We start from the raw sequence: 21,126 nt of genomic DNA on the forward strand, positions 1-21,126 counted from the left end.
TAGTGGAAAATAAAAGGTAGCAAAGTTTATTAGGGTAGGGACATCCGGAAGAACAGATGGGCACCTCTCCAGACAGGACCTGGGAGAGAGTGCCCAGTCGCTCGGCGGGGGGAAGGAGCGAGGTTACATGGTTGAGTGGAGAGATTACACCTGGCCAGGCAGGTGGGCGGCTCAGCAGAGAGGCAGAGGGCTGAGCGTGCAGTCTGGTTGAGGCCGGGATGTTTAAGGAGATGGGTCTTTGTCTTCACACATCTCCTCCTGAAACAAAGGATTTTATGGATGTAAATATTAAGAATCTCCTATCTGAGCTTTCCCTTGAAGGTATCAGACAGGAGGAATGCTAGCTGGCACCGCCATCCTGAGTTACAGGAAGGGTGAGCAAGACCCCATGGATCCGGAGCAGGGTGTTTGAAATGCAGATACTGGGCTGCATCTGGGAGATTGTGGAAGATTTGTCAGGCAGAAGGGGTGGGGACCCCCACCTGGCAGGTTAGAAGGGGGCAGGGCAGCATGCAAATACTGGGCTGCCCCTGAAACATTATCAGGATGACTTTGAGATATAGATGCATATGCTGGACATAGACTTCTCTTTAGGCCTGTCACACACACATAAGCTCATATCTAACTTCCTACCTAACATAACCTGATGGAAAGTTTAGAATAAAATCAGTTTCTCATCTTGAAGAGAATTCAGGCTTTTTAGATTACTTACTGTCAATAATTTAATATTAAGTGAAAACTTAGCAAGCAATTTTAACGGTCAAATAACAACTTATGAAAATATTTACCAAAAAGTCTAAAGTCTTTTATAAATTAGAAGAGTACCTATAGTTGGAAATATATTTTGAATATCTAGTACAAGTGTAACTTGTTTGACCAGCAAACCCACACATAAACATGTCAATGACTTGAAAAAATCATTTCTGGTTTCTCTGTACCACCAAGTTTAAAACACCTGATATAGAAGTTTATTTAGGGCTGGTGCCGCGGCTCACTAGGCTAATCCTCCGCCTAGCGGCGCCGGCACACGGGATTCTAGTCCTGGTCGGGGCGCCGGATTCTGTCCCGGTTGCTCCTCTTCCAGGCCAGCTCTCTGCTGTGGCCAGGGAGTGCAGTGGAGGATGGCCCAAGTGCTTGGGCCCTGCACCTGCATGGGAGACCAGGAGAATCACCTGGCTCCTGCCTTCGGATCAGCGTGGTGCACCGGCCGCAGCGCGCCAGCCATGGCGGCCATTGGAGGGTGAACCAATGGCAAAAGGAAGACCTTTCTCTCTGTCTCTCTCTCACTATCAACTCTGCCAGTCAAAAAAAGAAGAAGAGAAGAAGAAGAAGAAGAAGAAGAAGAGGAAGAGGAAGAGGAAGAGGAAGAGGAAGAGGAAGAGGAAGAAGAAGAAGAAGAAGAAGAAGAAGAAGAAGAAGAAGAAGAAGAAGAAGAAGTTGTTTATTTAGGTCACATGAACCAAAAATGCATTTTGGGTTAACTTAGTAGTTTAAATTTACGAGCAATCTTATATCTGTAAGTCAATTAAGACAGAGCTATTAATATATTTTATGTACATACAATATGTAAATATATAACACATAATATACATTACAGGATAGAACAATAAAGCAGTCTTAGTAACAGCTTTTTAAGATCTTTAACTGCTTTTTTAATTACCAATTAATTAGAATTGCTCTCTGTTTTTAGTAACCTGAATTAACCATACTTTTTTAGTGGGAACCTGTTAAACTTTGGCTTTATCTATTTGTAGAGCCATACCAAAGTACTGAATACAATAAAGGTAGGAAAAAAAAGTCCTTTGAAGCCTAAAGGAGCACACATTTAAACACAGTACCAACAATGTTTTAATTTTTATGCGCAGTATATCTGATTTTTAGTGTTCAGAGGAAAATACAAAACTGTGAATGACAAAAGGCTTTAAAGGACCATGGTTAAAATTATAAAACTTATTAACCAACAGGAAGAGGCACTTGTTTATTCCACACAGTATTTTAGAAAGTACCTATAAGATTTTATTAAACATGTATCCCTTTTCAGTCCTCTGGGCCTATTTCATTAAGACCACCACTGTGACTAATAACACAACAAAATTATTAGACTTTTGTAACTCTTGGACATTTGTATGAGTAGCGCTGATACAGACCAGATTTTCTTAGTGTTACAAAACGATCATTTAAATGCTTTAGAATGAGTATATACTTAACCAAACCACCATTCTTTTAATAAAAACACGGCTGTTTTTAAACTATCAGAATTTAAGAAGAAACAAAGAAGCCAGCGCCGCAGCTCACTAGGCTAATCCTCTGCCTGCGGCGCCAGCACACCGGGTTCTAGTCCCGGTCAGGGCGCCGGATTCTGTCCCGGTTGCCCCTCTTCCAGGCCAGCTCTCTGCTATGGCCCGGGAGTGCAGTGGAGGATGGCCCAAGTGCTTGGGCCCTGCACCCCATGGGAGACCAGGAGAAGCACCTGGCTCCTGCCATCGGATCAGCGCAGCGCGCCGGCCACAGCGGCCATTGGAGGGTGAACCAACGGCAAAAGGAAGACCTTTCTCTCTGTCTCTCTCTCTCACTGTCCACTCTGCCTGTGAAAAAAAATTTTTTTTTCACATAAAAAAAAAGAAGAGACAAAGGATAACAATAGGATACAAAATTGATGTTTCTTTGCCACTAAAATGGGAAATAAAATCTTATATATAAGTTAGCACGTGGAATCATCCCGTAACTTGGAACAATTGTAACAGAGTCAGAACTAGAAACCAGAAGAGAGCTCACTGGGTCTGGTGAGAAAACTGACAGAGTCCCCAGTTAAATAAAAACTCTTAAAAGGAGATGTTGCAGTTTTTTAACAGATTTTAAAGACTATTTTAAAATATTTACTAACATATATGTATTATGTGTTTACTAACATATATGTATTACAAAATCCTCATTGTTTTAACAGAGGATCAGATTTTAATTGTATCCAGAAAATTTTTCATTACCTTCTGTGACTTTATCACATTTTACAACTTAAATTTTTTTTTTTTAATTTTTTGACAGGCAGAGTGGACAGTGAGAGAGAGAGACAGAGAGAAAGGTCTTCCTTTGCCTTTGGTTCACCCTCCAATGGCCGCCACGGCCGGTGCACTGCGGCTGGCGCACCGCGCTGATCCAGTGACAGGAGCCAGGTACTTCTCCTGGTCTCCCATGGGGTGCAGGGCCCAAGCACCTGGGCCATCCTCCACTGCACTCCCTGGCCACAGCAGAGAGCTGGCCTGGAAGAGGGGCAACCGGGACAGAATCCGGCGCCCCGACCGGGACTAGAACCTGCTGTGCCAGCGCTGCAAAAGGAGGATTAGCCTAATGAGCCGCAGCGCCGGCCCTTAAATTTGTTTTTTTAACCTCTTTCTGCAACTTAAATCTGTTTTTTAAACCTCTTTCTTTCTTAACCTTCCTTGCTGAGAACAGTTTTATATTTGTGACCCTTTTTTATCTGCTGATTTCTTGATTTATATCGAAATAATCTTTTAAAAATCTGTAAATTAAAGAAACATTTTTAAAATAAGATTCAAATTTTAACCTTCGTTATTTTTAAGCAGTCTTGAATTATTCTTTATATATGGGCTCTAATGAAAACATTTTTGTTAGACACATTTATCTCATTTACCTTTACCCAATTTATTTTTGGCAGTTACACCTCGGTGACTCAACATGTTGATATTGTATCATACCTTTATCTGAATTAAGGTCAAAATTAATTTACATGGACTTTTACTCTTTTTATAAAACTCCAGCTAGAAATCAATGACATGATCCAGAGACTGAAAAAATCCATGTCAGGGCTGATCACCCATTGTTATTTTTCATCCAGGTCTTTAAAAACCAAGCCACAAAACTTTGGCAAGGTACAAGGCAATTTTTAAGGAAGCAATCTTTCTAGATTTAAAAGAGAAAAATTTTTGAACATACACTGAAAGGTGTCCCCTTAGACTGAGCAGAGCCCATGCTCAGGGAAGGGACAGAGAGACCCCACAGACAAGGGAATAAAGGAGACAAACATGCAGTACAGGGAAAAGAGTTTACCTCCCAGGATTATGGATGCAGACAGTACATCAGAAAGTGGCCACAAATCAGGAACAGGCATCCAGGAAAAGCCTTTCTTTAACCAGACCAGAGTCTCCCGTCCTAATGCCATCGCACTCAAACAGAACAGAGACTGTATTGGCATCTCGTCAGACCTCCAATACCCAGGAGGTGCCACCAGAAAACAGGAGTCGCCTTACCAGAGGACCTAAGGCCAATTGGTCAGTGAAGAGGTCGAGCCGAGCCTCCCAGGTGGATGAATCGGAACACGGGGCCCTGGAACATCATCAGGGGCACCTCCCCTATGGCCAGAGCACCAACCTGGAAGGATCGGAGTGAGGTCTTCCTGGAGGTGGTCTCCACATCTCGCTGGGGCCTCCAAAATGTTGTACTGAGCAAGTGCAAACAAAGGAGCTCCACACATGGATAAAACCTGATGGCCCTTTATTGTCGGTGGAGAGTGGGCTCCTGCCCTAAAGAACTCTGGCCCCGAAGCCCAAAGCAACAGGGCTTATAAAGGAAAAACCCACAAAATCGGGAGGGGAATACAGGGTTGCTAGGAACAGGGGGGAATACATGGTTACCGGGGTCAAGATGGCGAAACTAATATCAATTATAATCTTGACAATACCAGTTACAATCTCAACAATTCCACTTATAATCTTGACATTAATCCAGGTATTGGTTAAATCACATGTGGGACATAGACAAATTACATTTTAATCATGAACCCAGGTGCAGCCTATCCACTTCCAAGCTTGAACAATCGTGCTAGGGGGTTACTAAGCTCTGCAAAGTGTGATGCAGGTTGCCAGGTGTGACATAGTGGATGGCTATTGTCCAGGTGTTTTAGCTCATAGACCATAGTTTCAGACCAGAGTCTCACAGGGGGTGGGGTGGGGTAGGAGGGGTGCTTTCTCAAGATGGAGTCTCAGGTGCTCCAAAATGGAGTCCCTACTGTCAAGGTGTTACTTCACTCTCCTGCCATTTGTCCCTGAGAACTGAAAATATAGGTTTGCACCAAAGCCTGTACACGCCTATTCACAGCAGCTTAACTGGTAATAACCCCAAACTGGAGACCACCCAAATGCCCTTCAGTGAGCAGATAGTTAAACAAACTGTGGTACATCCACATCGTGGAACACCACTCAGCAAGGAAAAGGAACATGATAGATACACACAACTGGGACAGATCTCAAGGGAACTGTGCTATGTGGAAAGAGTCCGTCTAGGGAAGGCGTTGTGGGGCAGCAGCTAAGTTGCTGTTTGGGATGTCCACAACCCGTATCAAGAGTGCCTAGGCATGAGTCCTGGCTCCACTTCTGATCCAACTTCCTGCTAATGCAGACCCTGGCAGGCAGAGATGATGGCCCAAGTACTCTGCCACTCACGTGGAGACTCAGAGTTCCTGGCTCTTGGCTTGGGTCTGGCCCAGCCCTGGATGTCGCAGGAAGCTAGCCAGTGAGTAGAAAATATCTCTCTGGGCCAAGGACCTAAATAGACATTTTTCAAAAGAGGAAATCCAAACGGCCAACAAACACATGAAAAAATGCTCAGGATCACTAGCCATCAGGGAAATGCAAATCAAAACCACAATGAGGTTTCACCTCACCCTGGTGAGAATGGCTTACATACAGAAATCAACTAACAACAGATGCTGGCGAGGATGTGGGGAAAAAGGCACACTAATCCACTGTTGGCGGGAATGCAAACTGGTAAAGCCACTATGGAAGACAGTTTGAAGAATCCTCAGAAACCTGAATATAGCCCTACCACACGACCCAGCCATCCCACTCCTCAGAATTTACCCAAGGGAAATTAAATTGGCAAATAAAAGAGCTATCTGTACCTCAGTGTTTATTGTATCTCAATTCACAATAGCTAAGACATGGAATCAACCTAAATGCCCATCAACAGAAGACTGGATAAAGAAATTATGGAATATTGCCTGGCGCTGCAGTTTAGTAAGCTAATCCTCCACCAGTGGCACTGGCACCCCGAGTTCTAGTCCCAGTCGGGGCGCTGGTTCTGTCCCGGTTGCTCCTCTTTCAGTCCAGCTCTCTGCTGTGGCCCAGGAGTGCACCTCATGGGAGACCAGGAGAAGCACCTGGATCCTGGCTTCAGATCAGCACGGTGCACTGGCCACAACGGCCATTGGGGGGTGAACCAACAGTAAAGGAAGACCTTTCTCTCTGTCTCTCTCTCTCTCACTGTCCACTCTGCCTGTCAAAAAAAATTTTTTTTAATAAATTATGGGATACGTACTCTATAGAATACTACACAGTGGTTAAAAAAATGAAATCCAGTCATTTGCAACAAAATGAAGGAATCTGGAAAATATCATGCTGAGTGAAATAAGCCAGTCCCAAAGGGACAAATATCATATGTTCTCCCTGATTGGGGACAACTAAATGAACACCTAAAAGGAAACCTGTAGAAGTGAAACTGATGCCATGAGAAACAATGACTTGGTCAGCCCTTGTTCTGTCAAGGAACAGCTTACTATTTTATTCTTTTTAGTATTTCTTTTTCTACTTAATACCATTGGTTGAACTCTTTAATTAACACACAATTATTTTTAGGTGTTTAAAGTTAACTGAAAATTGGTCTCTGTTAAAAATAAGAGTGGGAATAAGAGAGAGAGGCAATGTACAGTTCGGCACACACTCACTCGGACTTACCCCTAATGGTAGAGCTCAAAACGTGCCATATGACTCCAAATCTCATTAAGTCAGCAGGTACCAATGCCATCTTACTAGTTTAAGTGATCAGTTTAAGTTCATGATTGATCATAAAGATAGGATTAAGTGTCAAAGGGATCACATAAAAAAGACCGGTGTCCACTAATAATAACGACCCAACATGGGAAGCAGGATACACAGCAGACTCATAGAATGGCAAATGCCCTAACAGCACTCTGGCCTCAGAATCAGCCCTTAAAGCATTCGGATCTGGCTAAAAAGCCCATGAGAGTTTCTCAGGCATGGAAAGCCAATACACTGTGGCAAAAAAAATGACCTAAATAAAAGATCTCTGTGAATGAGATCCCAGTGGAAAGAACAGGCCATCAAAGAAGGAGGTACCTTTCTCTGAAGGGAGGAAAGAACTTCCACTTTGATTATGGCCTTGTCTAAATAAGGTCAGAGTTTGTGAACTCAAGAGGCTTCTATAGCCTTGGCAGCTCATGAAAAGAGCTTCGGGTGATTACTGATGTCATAAATAAGAGTGTCAATTGTTAAATCAACAACAGAAGTCACTGTGCAGTTATTCCCCATGTATGATCTCTGTCCTTAATTTGTTGTACTATGAGAATTAATGATAAAACTAGTATTCAAACAATACTTTATGCTTTGTATGTCTGTGTAGGTGTAATCTGTTGAAATCTTTACTTAGTATATACTAAGTTGATCTTCTGTATATAAAGATAATTAAAAATGAATCTTAATGAAGAATAGGATGGGAGAGGGAGTAGGAAATGGGCTGGTTTGAGGGTGGGAGGGTGGTTATGGCGGAAAAAAACTGCTATAATTCAAAAGTTGTACTTTCAAAATTTATATTTATTTAACAAATTTTCTAAAAAAAATCTTTCTCTCTCTGTGTCTCTCTCTTTCTCTATTACTCTTCCTTCCAAATAAATAAAAATCTAAAAAAAAATCAGTCTCAAAGTGTCCCATACAGAAAGATTTGATTTATATAACTTTTTACGTTTTTTAAATTTATGTAAAATGTAGAGTAACAGAGAGAGGGGAAGAGACAGAGAGCAAACGGGCAGAGGGGTCTCCCATCTACTGGTTCACTTCCTAAACGTGCACAACAGCAGGGCAGGGCTAGGCTGAAACCAGGCACCCAGAACTCAAACCAGGTCTCTCACTTGGGTGGCAAGGACCCAAGTCCTTGGCCATGGCACACATTAGCAAAACTGGGTCAGGAGCAGAGCTGGGACTCAAACCAAGGCACTCTGACACAGGATGCAGGCATCTCAAGCGGCGTCTTAACCTCTGGGCCAAACATCCACCCCATAGAACATTCCTGAAATGACAAATTCATAGAATTGGAGAAGAGATTAACTGTTGCCAGGATTAGGAACTGGAGAGAGGTGGAGGAGGCCAATGCGGCTACACAGGGTAGCATGAGGAATCCTTGTAATGAAGAAATTGCTCTGTGTCTTCACCTGGGTGGTTCCTCAAACATACAATGTGAGAAAACTACAGAGAACCAGGGGCCAGTGTTGTGGTACAGCTGGGTGAGCCACTGCTTGCGATCCTGGCATCCCATATCAGAGTGCAGATTTGAGTCCCAGCTGTTCCACTTCTGATCCAACTCCCTGCTAATGCTCTTGGGAAGACAGGTTTCATGACCCAAGTAGCTGGGTTCTGCCACCCACGTGGGAGACCTGGATGGAGTTCCAGGCTCCTGGCTTCAGCTGTTGCAGGCATTTGGAGAATGAACCAGTGGATGGATGGTCTCTTTCTACTTTTCAAATAAATAAATGCTTTTTAAAAACATACACAGGAGCTGGCACTGTGGCCAAATGCAGCAGCTTAAGTTGCTGCCTGCAATGCTGGCAAATCATAGGGGCACCAGTTCAAATCCCAGCTACTCCAATTCCAACCCCACTCCCCACTAATGTGCCTGGGAAAACAGCAGAAGATGGCCCAAATACTTGGGCCCCTGCCACCCACATGGGAGACACAGATGGATTTCCAGGCTCCTAGCTTTGGCCTAGCCCCGCCCTAGCTGTTTCGCCATTTAGGGGAGTGAACCAGTAGATGAAAGATCTCTCTCTGTGTCTGCCTTTCAAGTAAATAAATAAATCCTTATTTTAAAAAAAAATCTACAAAGACCTAAACTTATATGCAAACAATTGAAGAGGTATAAAACTGGGGAAATCCAAGGAAGTTTGGTGGTTGTAACAATGCCAATTTCCTGGTTGTTATATTGTACTATGATTACACACAACGTGCCACTAGGTAAAAGGTACATGAGATCTCTCTGCATTATTTCTCACAACTATCTTAAAATAAAAAGTAGTGCAGGAGTCAACTTAAAACTTAAAAAGAGGCCGGCGCCGCGGCTCACTAGGCTAATCCTCCGCCTAGCGGCGCCGGCACACCGGGTTCTAGTCCCAGTCGGGGCGCCGGATTCTGTCCTGGTGGCCCCTCTTCCAGGCCAGCTCTCTGCTGTGGCCCGGGAGTGCAGTGGAGGATGGCCCAGGTGCTTGGGCCCTGAACCCCATGGGAGACCAGGAAAAGCACCTGGCTCCTGGCTCCTGCCATTGGATCAGTGCGGTACACCGGCCGCGGCAGCCATTGGAGGGTGAACCAACGACAAAAGGAAGACTTTTCTCTCTGTCTCTCTCTCTCACTGTCCACTCTGCCTGTAAAAAAAAAAAAAAAAAAAAAAAAAAAAAAAGCATCTGCTTAGATGCAGATGGGCAGAGGGGTCTCCCATCCACGGTTAACTTCCTAAATGTGTACAACAGCAGGGTCTGGGCCAGGCTGAAATCAGGCACCAGATGGCCCCTGGTTCTATGTAGCATCAACTTAAAAAAAAATCTGCAGGGCCGGCGCCGAGGCTCAATAGGCTAATCCTCCGCCTAGCAGCGCCGGCACACCGGGTTCTAGTCCCGGTCGGGGCACTGGATTCTGTCCCGGTTGCCCCTCTTCCAGGCCAGCTCTCTGCTGTGGCCAGGGAGTGCAGTGGAGGATGGCCCAAGTGCTTGGGCCCTGCACCCCATGGAAGACCAGGATAAACACCTGGCTCCTGCCTTCGGATCAGCGTGGTGCGCCGGCTGCAGCACGCTGGCTGCGGTGGCCATTGGAGGGTGAACCAACAGCAAAAGGAAGACCTTTCTCTCTGTCTCTCTCTCTCTCACTGTCCACTCTGTCTGTCAAAAAAAAAAAAAAAGAAAAAAAGAAAAAAAGAAATCTGCTGGCCAAAGATGGAATAATATGAATATCAAAAAAGTGATAACCGAAAGGGGTTGAAATGCCTCAAATATATTACAATCCAAAACTTAATAGGGGCTGGCACTGTGGCGCAGCAGGTTAAAGCCCCAGCCTACCGTGCCGGCATCCCATATAGGTGCTGGTTTGAGTTCCGAATGCTTCACTTGCAGACAAGATGGCCCAAGTCCTTGGGCACCTGCACTGGCGCGGAAGACCCGGAAGAAGTTCCTGGCTCCTAGATTTGGATCAGCTCAGCTCTGGCTGTTGCTGTCATTTGGGGAGTGAACCAGCAAAATGGAAGGCCTCTCTGGCTCTAAACCTCTTGCTGTAACTCTTTCAAATAAATCTTTAAAAAGTGAACCAGCAGATGGAAGATGATTTTTTTAAAAGACTTGTTTATTTGAAAGGTAGAGTTACAGAGAGGGAGAGGCAGAGGCAGAGAGAGAAGTCTTCCATCCACCGGTTTTCTCCCCAAATAGCTGTAACAGTCAGGGCTGGGCCAGATGGAAGCCAGGAGCTGGGGGCTTGTTCCAGGTCTCCCAAGTAAATTCAGGGGCCCAAGTACTTGGGCCATTCTCTGCTGGTTTCTCGGGCATATTAGCAGGGAATTGGATCAGAGTGGAGCAGCCAGGACTCAAACTGACGCCCATGTGGGATGGCAGCTTAACCTGCTACACCACAGCGCTGGCCAGGGAAGATCTTCTGTCTTTCTCTCTACCTCTCCCTCTCTCTCAAATAAATAAATATTAAAAGAAAAAAAAAAAAAAAAGCCTGACCTGAAGCCTTCTAGCAGCTAGACGGGCACAACCTGAGCCCTCTGATCAGCCTTCCACCACAAGTCACCCAGACACTGTGTGTGTCCTGAGACACAACAGGAAGTCCAAAGCATCCTCTAGGAGGTATTCCTGTCAAAGACTCAGAATGACTCTGCTCAAGTCTCTGGATCTCACAGTCCATATACAGGAAATACATGAAAGTGGGGGCAGAAAAATGAGTGTAAGAGCACTATAAAGGTGCAATAATAAAAACACAGTATGTGGTGAACGCGCTAAAAGGCAAGTGACCTGTTTCCTCAACAAATAGATTGAAAGAGACAGAGAGAGGCTATGGATGAGAAAGACTTCCCAAAACTCATCCACGTTACTTCCTGTGGGAGCCGGCAGGCTGAGAAGTATGGCGTCTCTACTCACCACCGGTACTCACAGAGAGGGGGAGTCATCTGCAAAAAGGTCACTTTGCCTGCCATGCTCGGGGCTCCCACTGGACCAGATACTGTGAACTTTGTTCACACCAATTTGCACAAAACAACAGGCAAGCCCTGTGCTGCCCACAAATTAGCAGGTCATCGCCCGGTGCTGAGTCCTGGGGCACTGGCTGAGCCGTGGTGCCAGTTCTCTGAGTTCAAGGTGATGGGATTCACCAGTCTGGCCAGGGGGTTTCTGGGAATGTGTGCCAAGGAGGCCTCCTGCTTGCACTAACCGAAACCTGGCGTCATTGGCCCAGTAGAGTGAACAGGGCCCCAAGCATCCCTCCGTACGCTCTGCCCTGGCTTTGCCAGCCTTGCCAGCACTGGTCACATCCACAGGGCCTCGTATTGAGGAAGTGCCTGAACTTCCTGGTGGGCAAAGATGAGGTTAAACGCTACCAGAAGACCAACGAGACTGTTTAGCTTCTAAAGAAACTTAAGACCTGGGAGGTCAGGCCGGCGCCGCGGCCCACTAGGTTAATCTTCTGCCTGTGGTGCCGGCACACCGGGTTCTAGTCCCGGTCAGGGAGCTGGATTCTGTCCCGGTTGCCCCTCTTCCAGGCCAGCTCTCTGCTCTGCTGTGGCCCAGGAGTGCAGTGGAGGATGGCCCAAGTCCTTGGGCCCTGCACCCGCATGGGAGACCAGGAGAAGTACCTGGCTCCTGACTCCTGGCTTCAGATCAGCGCAATGCGCCGGCTGTAGCACGCCGGCCGCGGCAGCCATTGGAGGGTGAACCAATGGCAAAAAAGAAGAACTTTCTCTCTCTCTCTCTCTCTCACTGTCCACTCTGCCTGTTTAAAAAAAAAAAAAAAAAAAAAAAAAAAAAAAAAAAAAAAAAGACCTGGGAGGACATCAAAAATGTCTACGTAGGCCAGCGCCGCAGCTCATTAGGCTAATCCTCCACCTTGCAGCGCCGGCACACCGGCTTCTAGTCCTGGTCAGGGTGTCAGGGTGCCGGATTCTGTCCCGGTTGCCCCTCTTCCAGGCCAGCTCTCTGCTGTGGCCTGGGAAGGCAGTGGAGGATGGCCCAAGTGCTTGGGCCCTGCACCCCATGGGAGACTAGGAGAAGCACCTGGCTCCTGGCTTCGGATCGGCGCAGTGCGCCGACCATAGTGGCCATGTGGAGGATTAACCAACAGGAGGAAGACCTTTCTCTCTCTCTCTCTCTCACTAACTCTATTTGTAAAGAAAAGAAAAGAAAAGAAAAGAAAAGAAAAGAAAAGAAAAGAAAAGAAAAGAAAAGAAAAGAAAAGAAAAGAGAACCTCAGCATCATGCTGAAGCTACACCCTGATGTCAAGACCGTGCACCACATCACCATTCTTCACCAGGCCAGGCGGCAGCAGCACCAGCATCCACGTGAGGCCAGAAGGGGGTTGCAGGCAAGAAGCTGGTGCCAGTGCGGAAAGGAAGGAAGGCTGTTGGTGGCAAGGTGCAGAGGAAGCCGTGAGCGGCTGCGCCAACAGAGACGCAGCAGAGAAGCTGCCACGGAAGAGAGGTCCGCTGCAGAGACTCTTAACCTGTGTATTCCGTGAGGGTCAAATCCTCCGGGACAGCTTATTTTGAATAAAGGACTTGTCAGAGACAGTGAGAAGAAAAAAAAAAGAAAAGAAAAAAGAAAGAAAAGAAACATGTTAGTGAAATGCAATGTATCATTTTTGTTTGATCTTTATTTCTACCTATCAATGAAAATTCTTTTAGGAAAACCAGAGAAATTTGAACACTGTCTGGATGCTTGATAATAATAAGAAATTATTTTTATTTTTTAAAATTTATTTGAGAAGCAAACAGGTAAACACACAGAAAGAAAGAGAGAGAAAACCACCTGCTGGTTCACTTCCCTAAGTGGCGGGGACTGGGCAGGGTCAAAGCTGGGAGCCAGAAACCCAGTTCATGTGGGAGGCAGGAACAGGAACCCAACTACCTGAGCCATCACCACTGCCTGCCAGGCTCTGGATTAGCCAGCGCTGGAGTAGGAGCAGGAGCTCTGTATCAAACCCAGGTATCCCACTCTGGGATGTGGGGGTCTTAACTGACATCACAACTGCCAGGCTAAACTCCCTCCCCTATTTTCAGTCTTTTAGATGTGATAATGGCATTGGGGTAATATTAAAAGAAATTCCTTATTGTTTAGTCACAATGCCATACTTACTGTAAATATTGAAGTATTAAGTGAAATGGTACAATAAAGGTCTCCACACTGTAATTTAGAGTACGCTGGAGCGCAGGGAAGATATGAGTACAACAAGATGACCAGATGTTGAAATTGTTAAAGCAGGAGATGGATGTGTGTACTCACTTACAGGAGCTAATTATATTTTCCTTATCCTTTTGTTTGTTTGAAATGTTTTCATAGTTTTTAACATATTTTATTTATTAAATTTTATTTATTTGTGAGGCAAATGGAGAAAGAGAAGAACTCATCTTCTAGTTCATCCCTCAAGTGCTTGCAACATGTTGGACTGGGCCAGGCCTGAAGCCAGGAGCCAGGAACTCAGACCAAGTCTGCCAGGTGGGCAATGGGGACCCAGTTACTGGGGGCCTTCATCACGGCCTCCCAGGGTCTGCACTGGCACGAACCTGGAGCCAGGAATCAAACCCAGGCACTCCGACGTGGGACGCAGGCATCTTCACCACTGGCCAAGTGCCTGCCCTCTTCTCATAGAGTTTCATCGTTCTTGTCACAAAACCAAAAAGATAGCTAATGATTATAAGTCAACAGAGATGTTGATTTGCTTCGCTACAGTCCACTTTTTTTACTATATATATATATATATATCCTGTAATATCATCCTTGCCTGAAATATAAACAATAGAACTTATTTTTAAAAAAAGAATTTTTCCATAATAAAAACCTTAGAAATAAAATCTGGGACGGATACTGTGGTGCAGCAGGTTGAGCTGCCTCTTGGGATGCCTGCAAATCCTATCAGAGTGCCTGGTTCGAGTCCCAGCTACTCTGCATTTCCTATCCAGTTTCCTGCTAATGCACCTGAGAGCAGCAGATGATGGTCCAAGAACCTGGATTCTTGCCACCCACATTGGAGACCTGGACGGAGTTCCCAGATCCTGGCTTAGACCTGTCCTAGCTCTGGCTATTGTAGGCATTTTGGGAGTGAATCAGCAGATGGAAGATGGCTCTCTCTGCCTCTCTGCCTTTCAAATAAATAAATAGATATTTTAAAGATTTATTTTATTTATTTGAAAGGCAGAGTTACAGAGAGGCAGAGGCAGAGAGAGAGAGAGAGAGAGAGAGACAGAGAGAGAGAGAGAGAGAGAGAGAGAGAGGTCTTCCATCCGCTGGCTCAGTCCCCAGATGGCTGCAACAGCCAGAGCTGTGCCAATCCGAAGCCAGGAGCCAAGAGCTCCTTCCGGGTCTCCCATGTGGGTGCAGGGGCCCAAGGACTTGGGCATCTTCCACTGCCTTCCCAGGCCATAGCAGAGAACTGGATTGGAAGTGGAGCAGCCAGGACTCAAACTGGCACCCATGTGGGATGCCAACACTGCAGGTGATGGCCTTACCCACTACACCACAGTGTTGGCCCCAAGAGATCTTTTTAAAAAATAAAAATAGGGGCCAGAGTTGTGGTGTCATGGATTAAGTCACCACTTGCAATGCTGGCATTCCATATCAGAGCGCTAGTTCAAATCCGGCTGCTCCACTGCTGATGCAGCTCCCTGCCAGTCTGCCTGGGAAAGCTGCAGAAGATGGCCCAAGTACCTGGGCCCCTGCCACGTGGGAGGCCCACATGGAGTTCTGGGTTCCCGGCTTCTGCAGCTGTTTGGGAAGTGAACCAAGAGGATGGAAGACCTTTCTCTCTCTCTCTCTCTCTCTCTCTCTCTCTCTCTTTCACTCTGCCTTTCAAATAAATAAATAAATCTTTAACATAAAAATAAAACCCCATTCACTTTTATCCTGATCTTGGCTTCATCTCACTCCATCCAACCCTACCTCACTGAAAGAGACACTGTGAAAACAAGAGAGGCCTTTCTGTCACAGACAAGCCAGACAGCAGCGATCTGCGGCACTTCTGCCACACTTACTCTGACACCTCTCTCTGCTGCACTCACAAAGATCTGAGCCCCGGGCCCAGCACCAGAGAGATGAGCCAGAACAGTCAGGCTGATATGCCCTGGGAAAAGCCTAGGCTATCAGAGTTTTGTGACAGCACCATGGCCAGCTCCACGTGTGGCCTATGAGGTCACATGGAAGACCCCAGAGTTTGGTGTGTTCAGGGACATCCCCAGAAAAGCTGTAACCTCAGCCCTTCAGGACAAATGCCACGAGAGAGTACTGGGAGATGTTCACCCTGTCGCTGGTTCTCTCATCAGGACCACCCCTATCACATGCTGTCATCTGGAAACTGGGTTCCTGACATCCACATGGAGTTGAGTTTCTGGTTCTCAGTTTGGACCTTGCCCAGTCCCGGCCATTGTGGGCCTTTGGGGAGTGAACCAGCAGGTGGGAACTTTCTAAATATTTGTGCCTGGCCATCCGTGGCATGCTGTTGGGAGTCCCTTCCCAGATTGCTGATGTTCATGCCTGAAAGACATTTCAACACCCCCAGGCCTTGAGGAATATGGACATCAAATTGGTAAGTGGAAAAAAAAAAAAAAAAAAAAAGGAATGTGTCTGGCCCACCTGTGGCACAGAGGGTTCTGCGCAGTTTGCAACACTGACATTCCATGTTGGAGTGCTGCTTCAAGTCCCACCTGCTCTGCTTCTGATCCAGCTTCCTGCTAATGTGCCTGAGAAGACAGCAGATGATGGTTCAGGCTCTTGGGCCCCGGACACCTATGAGGGAGACCCAGGTGAAGCTCCAGGCTCTCCCTCTCTCTGTGTAAGTCTACCTTTCAAATACATTTTTTAAGTTTTTTAAAAAAAAAAAAAAAAAAGAGTAATTTGTCAAGTCACATGTATAATCAAATGGTATAATCCCCCCTTTTTTTTAATCATGCCTTTTAAATGGTTTATTTATTTGAGAAGCAGGGGAGGGGTGGGGGAGAGAGAGAGAGAGAGAGAGAGAGAGAGAGAGAGAAACAGACAGAGCCCCATCTGCTGGTTTACTTCCCAAATGACTGCAATGTTCAAGGTTTGGCCAGGACTGAAACTGGGAGCCGAGAACTCAACCCAGGTCTCCCACAACGGTGGTAGGAACCAGTGACTTGAGCCATCACCACTGCCTCTCATGGTCTGCATGGGTGGAAGGCTGGAATAAGCCAGAGTGGGAACTGAAGCCAGGTACTCTGATGCAGAATATCCAGGTCTTAACTGGTGTCTTAATTGCTAAACACTGGCCCCCCAGCCCCATTTTATTTTTTTTATTCATTTATTTATTATTTTTTTTTTGACAGGCAGAGTGGACAGTGAGAGAGAGAGACAGAGAGAAAGGTCTTCCTTTGCCGTTGGTTCACCCTCCAATGGCCGCCACGGCCGGCGCGCTGCGGCCGGCGCACCGCGCTGATCCGGTGGCAGGAGCCAGGAGCCAGGTGCTTTTCCTGGTCTCCCATGGGGTGCAGGGCCCAAGCACCTGGGCCATCCTCCACTGCACTCCCTGGCCATAGCAGAGAGCTGGCCTGGAAGAGGGGCAACCGGGACAGAATCCGGTGCCCCGACCAGGACTAGAACCCGGTGTGCAGGCGCCGCTAGGCGGAGGATTAGCCTAGTGAGCCGCGGCGCCGGCCCCCAGCCCCATTTTAAAAAATAAATTCTGGGTTCCAAAAGTGAGTGCCCCAGAGAGCGTGAAGAAGAAGCTGTAGCACCCACCATAACCTAGACCAGGAAGGCACACAGCACCCCTTCAGAGAGTCACAAAAGCCTTGTCAGCAAGGTGAGGGGAACCAGAATCCACCTCTCCGTGGGGAAGTGGTAAGATTTTGGAATAGCATGTGGAACCAGGAGTCTTATTCTGGTCACCTTTAGAATATACAATCTCCAGCTCTCTGCTGTGGCCAGGGAGTGCAGTGGAGGATGGCCCAGGTGCTTGGGCCCTGCGCCCCATGGGAGACCAGGAAAAGCACCTGGCTCCTGGCTCCTGCCATTGGATCGGTGCGGTGCGCCGGCCGCAGCGCGCAGGCCGCGGCGGCCATTGGAGGGTGAACCAACGGCAAAAGGAAGACCTTTCTCTCTGTCTCTCTCTCTCACTGTCCACTCTGCCTGTCAAAAAATAAATAAAAAAAAAAAATAAAAGAATATACAATCTTCTGGGGCCGGCACTGTGGAGAGTTGTGCTGCTGCTTGCAATGCTGGCATCCCATGTCAAAGTGCAACTGAAGCCCTGGCTGCTCCACTTCGTATCCAGCTCCCTCCTAATGTGCCTAAAAAGGCAGCAGAGGATGGTGCAAGTGCTTGGGCCCCTGCCATCCACGTGGGAGACCTGGATGGAACTCTTGGCTCCTGCCTTTGGCCTGGCCCAGCTCTCGCTGTTATTGCCATTTGGAGAGTGAATCAGCAGATGGAAGCACTAGTTTCTCTCTCTCTCTCTCTCTCTCTCTCTCTCTCTCTCTCTCTCTCTTTCACTCTCACTCTCACTCTTGCTCTCTCTCTCTCTGCCATTCAAACAAATAAATAAATCTTTTTAAAAATACAATCTTCTGGGGTCGGCACTGTGGCACAGCAGGTAAACACCCTGGCCTGAAGCACCAGCATCCCATGTGGGCACCGGTTCAAGACCCAGATGCTCCACTTCCAATCTAGCTCTCTGCTATGGCCTGGGAAAGCAGCAGAAGATGGCCCAAGTCCTTGGGCCCCTGCACCCATGTGGGAGACCTGGAAGAAGCTCCTGGCTCCTGGCTTTGGATCGGCGCAGCCCCAGCTGTTGCAGTCAAGTGGGGAGTGAACCATCGAATGGAAGACCTCTCTCTCTCTCTGTCTCACTCTCTCTCTCTCTGCCTCTCCTCTCTGTGTAACTCTGACTTTCAAATAAAAATAAACAAAGCTTAAAACAGATAAAAAAATAAATAAATAAATAAATAAAAATACAAGCTTCCATATAGAGAAGTACTCTTTTTTTATATGATTCTTTTTTTAAAAAAAGATTTTATTTGAGAGGTAGAATTACAGAAGGAGAAAGGGAGAGACAAAGGTTTTCCATCCACTGATTCACTCCCCAAATGGCTGCAACAGCCAGAGCTGCACTGATCCAAAGCCAGGAGCCAGGAGTTTCTTCCAGGTCTCCCATGCGGATGCAGTGGCCCAACCACTTGGGCCATCTTCCACTGCTTTCCCAGGCCACAGCAGAGAGCTGGATCAGAAGTGGATCAGCTGGGACTGGAACTGGTGCCAGCATATGGAATGCCGGCACTACAGGCAGAGGCTTAGCCTGCAACACCACAGCACTAGCCCCTGAAGTACTCTTTTCAATTAACAAAACTAATCATAGAAAAAATTCAGCATCAGTTATCAAAACATTCTATGAGGAATCTTCAAAAAAATCCATGGAAAATGCATACCATGAAAACACTATGCATGGATTTCAAAGTTTTTGGTAACAAAACAAGCTCATCCTTTCATTCCATTTCCTATAAACGTTTTGAAATGCCCGCTTATATGACATGCATTACCACAGTGTGTTACAGGCAGAGGTACAGGAAGTAGAATCAACAGAAGAGAACAGTGGGACGGACGTTTGACCCAGTGGTTAAAACGGCAGTTAAAGCACCACGTTCTGTTTCAGAGAACCTGGGTTTCGTCCCCAGCTCTGCTCCCAATTCCAGCTTCCTGCTAATGCAGATCCTGGCAGGAAGCAGTGATGACTCAAATAACCGGGTTCCCACCACCCACATGGAAAATCTGGACCTGGGCCAGAGCCATTGCTGTATCTGGGAAGTGAACCTGCAGATGGCAGATCTCGCTCTCTCTCTCTGTCCCTCTGCCCATCAGATACATTTTATATATATGTATAAAAAAAAGAGCCCCAAAACAGACCCAACTATACAGGGAAACTTGGCATTAGCTAAAAGTGTATGATAAAATAACAAAAGGAAGCTTATTTATAATAAGAAGGAAATGATAAATATATGGAGATGACTGGCTGTCCATATTTTTGCACAGCTGCTTCAGGAAATATTATGATTGGCTACTGAATAACTGTTCCCAAACCTCTTGCCCACCACAGATAACTGCTATCCTTAATTATTTTTGTTTTTCCTTTTTATTTTTTAAAATTTATTTGGGGGCCAGGGCTGCAGCATAGTGGGTTAAAGCCCTGGCCTGCAGTGCCCCCATCCCATATGAGTGCTGGTTCAAGTCCTGGAAGCTCCTCTTCCAATCCAGCTCTCTGCTATGGCCTGGAAAAGCAGTGGAGGATGTCCCAAGTCCCTGGGCCCCTGCACCCATGTGGGAGACCTGGAAGAAGCTACTGGCTCCTGGCTTCGGATCAGCTCAGCTCCAGCCATTGTGGCCAGTGGATGTGAACCAGTGGATGAAAGACCTCTCTCTCTCTCTCTCTCTCTCTCTCTGTGTCTCTGTGTGTGTGTGTAACTCTTTCAAATAAATAAAAATAAATATAAAAAGATAAAATTTATTTGAAAGGCAGAGAGAGGTAAGACAGAGCGAGTGATAGACAGAGGTCTCATACATTTTTGCTCCGCAAAAGCCAGGGTTGGGCCAAGCTGAAGCCAGTAGTCTGGAAGTCCATCCAGGTCTCTCATGTGGGTGCCAGGGACCCCGAGCACTTGAGCTGACTCCTAGGGTATGCAGTAACAGGAAACTGGACTCGGAAGCAGAGCCTGGACAGGACCCCAGGCAGGCTGACGGGATGTTCATGTTCCAAGCAATACCTTAACCACTGTACAAATGCCCACTCCTTTCTGCCCCTACTTTTATGGTAATAATTGTCGCTCGTGACTTAATATTTTAATCTTCTGTGTATTTATCTGCAATCCATAAATTGTTCAGTTTTGCTTGACACTAAATATTCATAAATTGCATTGCACTACTTTTTTTCTGTTTTAGTTCTTTCAGGTTCTGCAAACATCCATGTGAATGTGTGCTGCTGTGGCTCATGCATTCTCACTCTCTGACAGTCTGTCAAATGAAATCTACCACAACCTACCATGCTACTGTTGATGCAGATTTTTAAAAAAATATTTACTTAGGGGGATAGCACTGTGGCGTACTGAGTAAAGCCACCGCCTGCAGTGCCGGAATCCCAAACGGGCGCTGGTTCAAGTCCCAGCTACTTCACTTCCTGATCTGCTCTCTCCCATGGCCTGGGAAAGCAGTGGAAGATGGCCCAAGTCCTTAAGCCGATGCACCCATGTGGGAGACCCACAAGAAGCTCCTGGCTCCTGGCTTTGGATTGGCACAGCTCCATCCATTACGACCAATTGGGGAGTGAACCAGCGGATGGAAGACCTCGCTCTCTGCCTCTCTTTCTCTCTGTGTATAACTCTGACTTTCAAATAAATAAATATATCTTTAAAAAAAATATTTACTTGGGGCCTTCGCTGTGGTATAGCGGGTAAAGCTGCTGCCTGCAGTTCAAGACCCGGCTGCTCTACTTCCAATCCAGCTCTCTGCCATGGCATGGGAAAGCAGTAGAAGATGGCCCAAGTCCTTGGGCCCCTGCCCCCACGTGGGAAACCAGGAAGAGGCTCCTGGCTCCTGGCTTTGGATCAGCACAGCTCTGACCATCGTGGCCATCTGGGGAGTGAACCAGTGGATGGAAAACTCTCTCTGTCTCTCCTCTCTGTGTGTAACTCTGACTTTCAAGTAAAATAAATAAATCTTTTTAAAAAATTTTACTTATTTGAAAAGCAGAGTTACAGAGAGAGGGGAAAAGATAGAGGCAGAAACAGAAAGAGAGAGAGACAGAGAGATCCCCCATCCACTGGTTCATTCCCCAAACGATCACAACAGCTGGAGC

The 21,126-nt window shown here is 46.5% G+C and overlaps 1 long non-coding RNA gene across 4 annotated transcripts in view; it reads right to left on the bottom strand.

Moving 5' to 3' along the window:
* Positions 1-21,126, bottom strand: part of LOC103350058 (uncharacterized) — a 26,730-nt gene continuing 5,604 nt past the window's right edge. For 3 of the 4 annotated variants that reach the window (XR_016210616.1, XR_518121.5, XR_016210615.1), the window contains 2 exons: positions 15,900-16,006; positions 1-258 (listed from right to left, as the gene is read on the bottom strand). This is a non-coding gene — a long non-coding RNA (uncharacterized LOC103350058). Of the gene's footprint in view, positions 259-15,899; positions 16,053-21,126 lie in introns of all 4 variants that reach the window. The other variant, XR_016210614.1, reaches the window with a different exon arrangement.

The sequence above is a fragment of the Oryctolagus cuniculus genome, chromosome 7 (assembly GCF_051225735.1).
Source record: "Oryctolagus cuniculus isolate XC-2025 breed Fujian yellow rabbit chromosome 7, ASM5122573v1, whole genome shotgun sequence".
NCBI lineage: Eukaryota > Metazoa > Chordata > Mammalia > Lagomorpha > Leporidae > Oryctolagus > Oryctolagus cuniculus.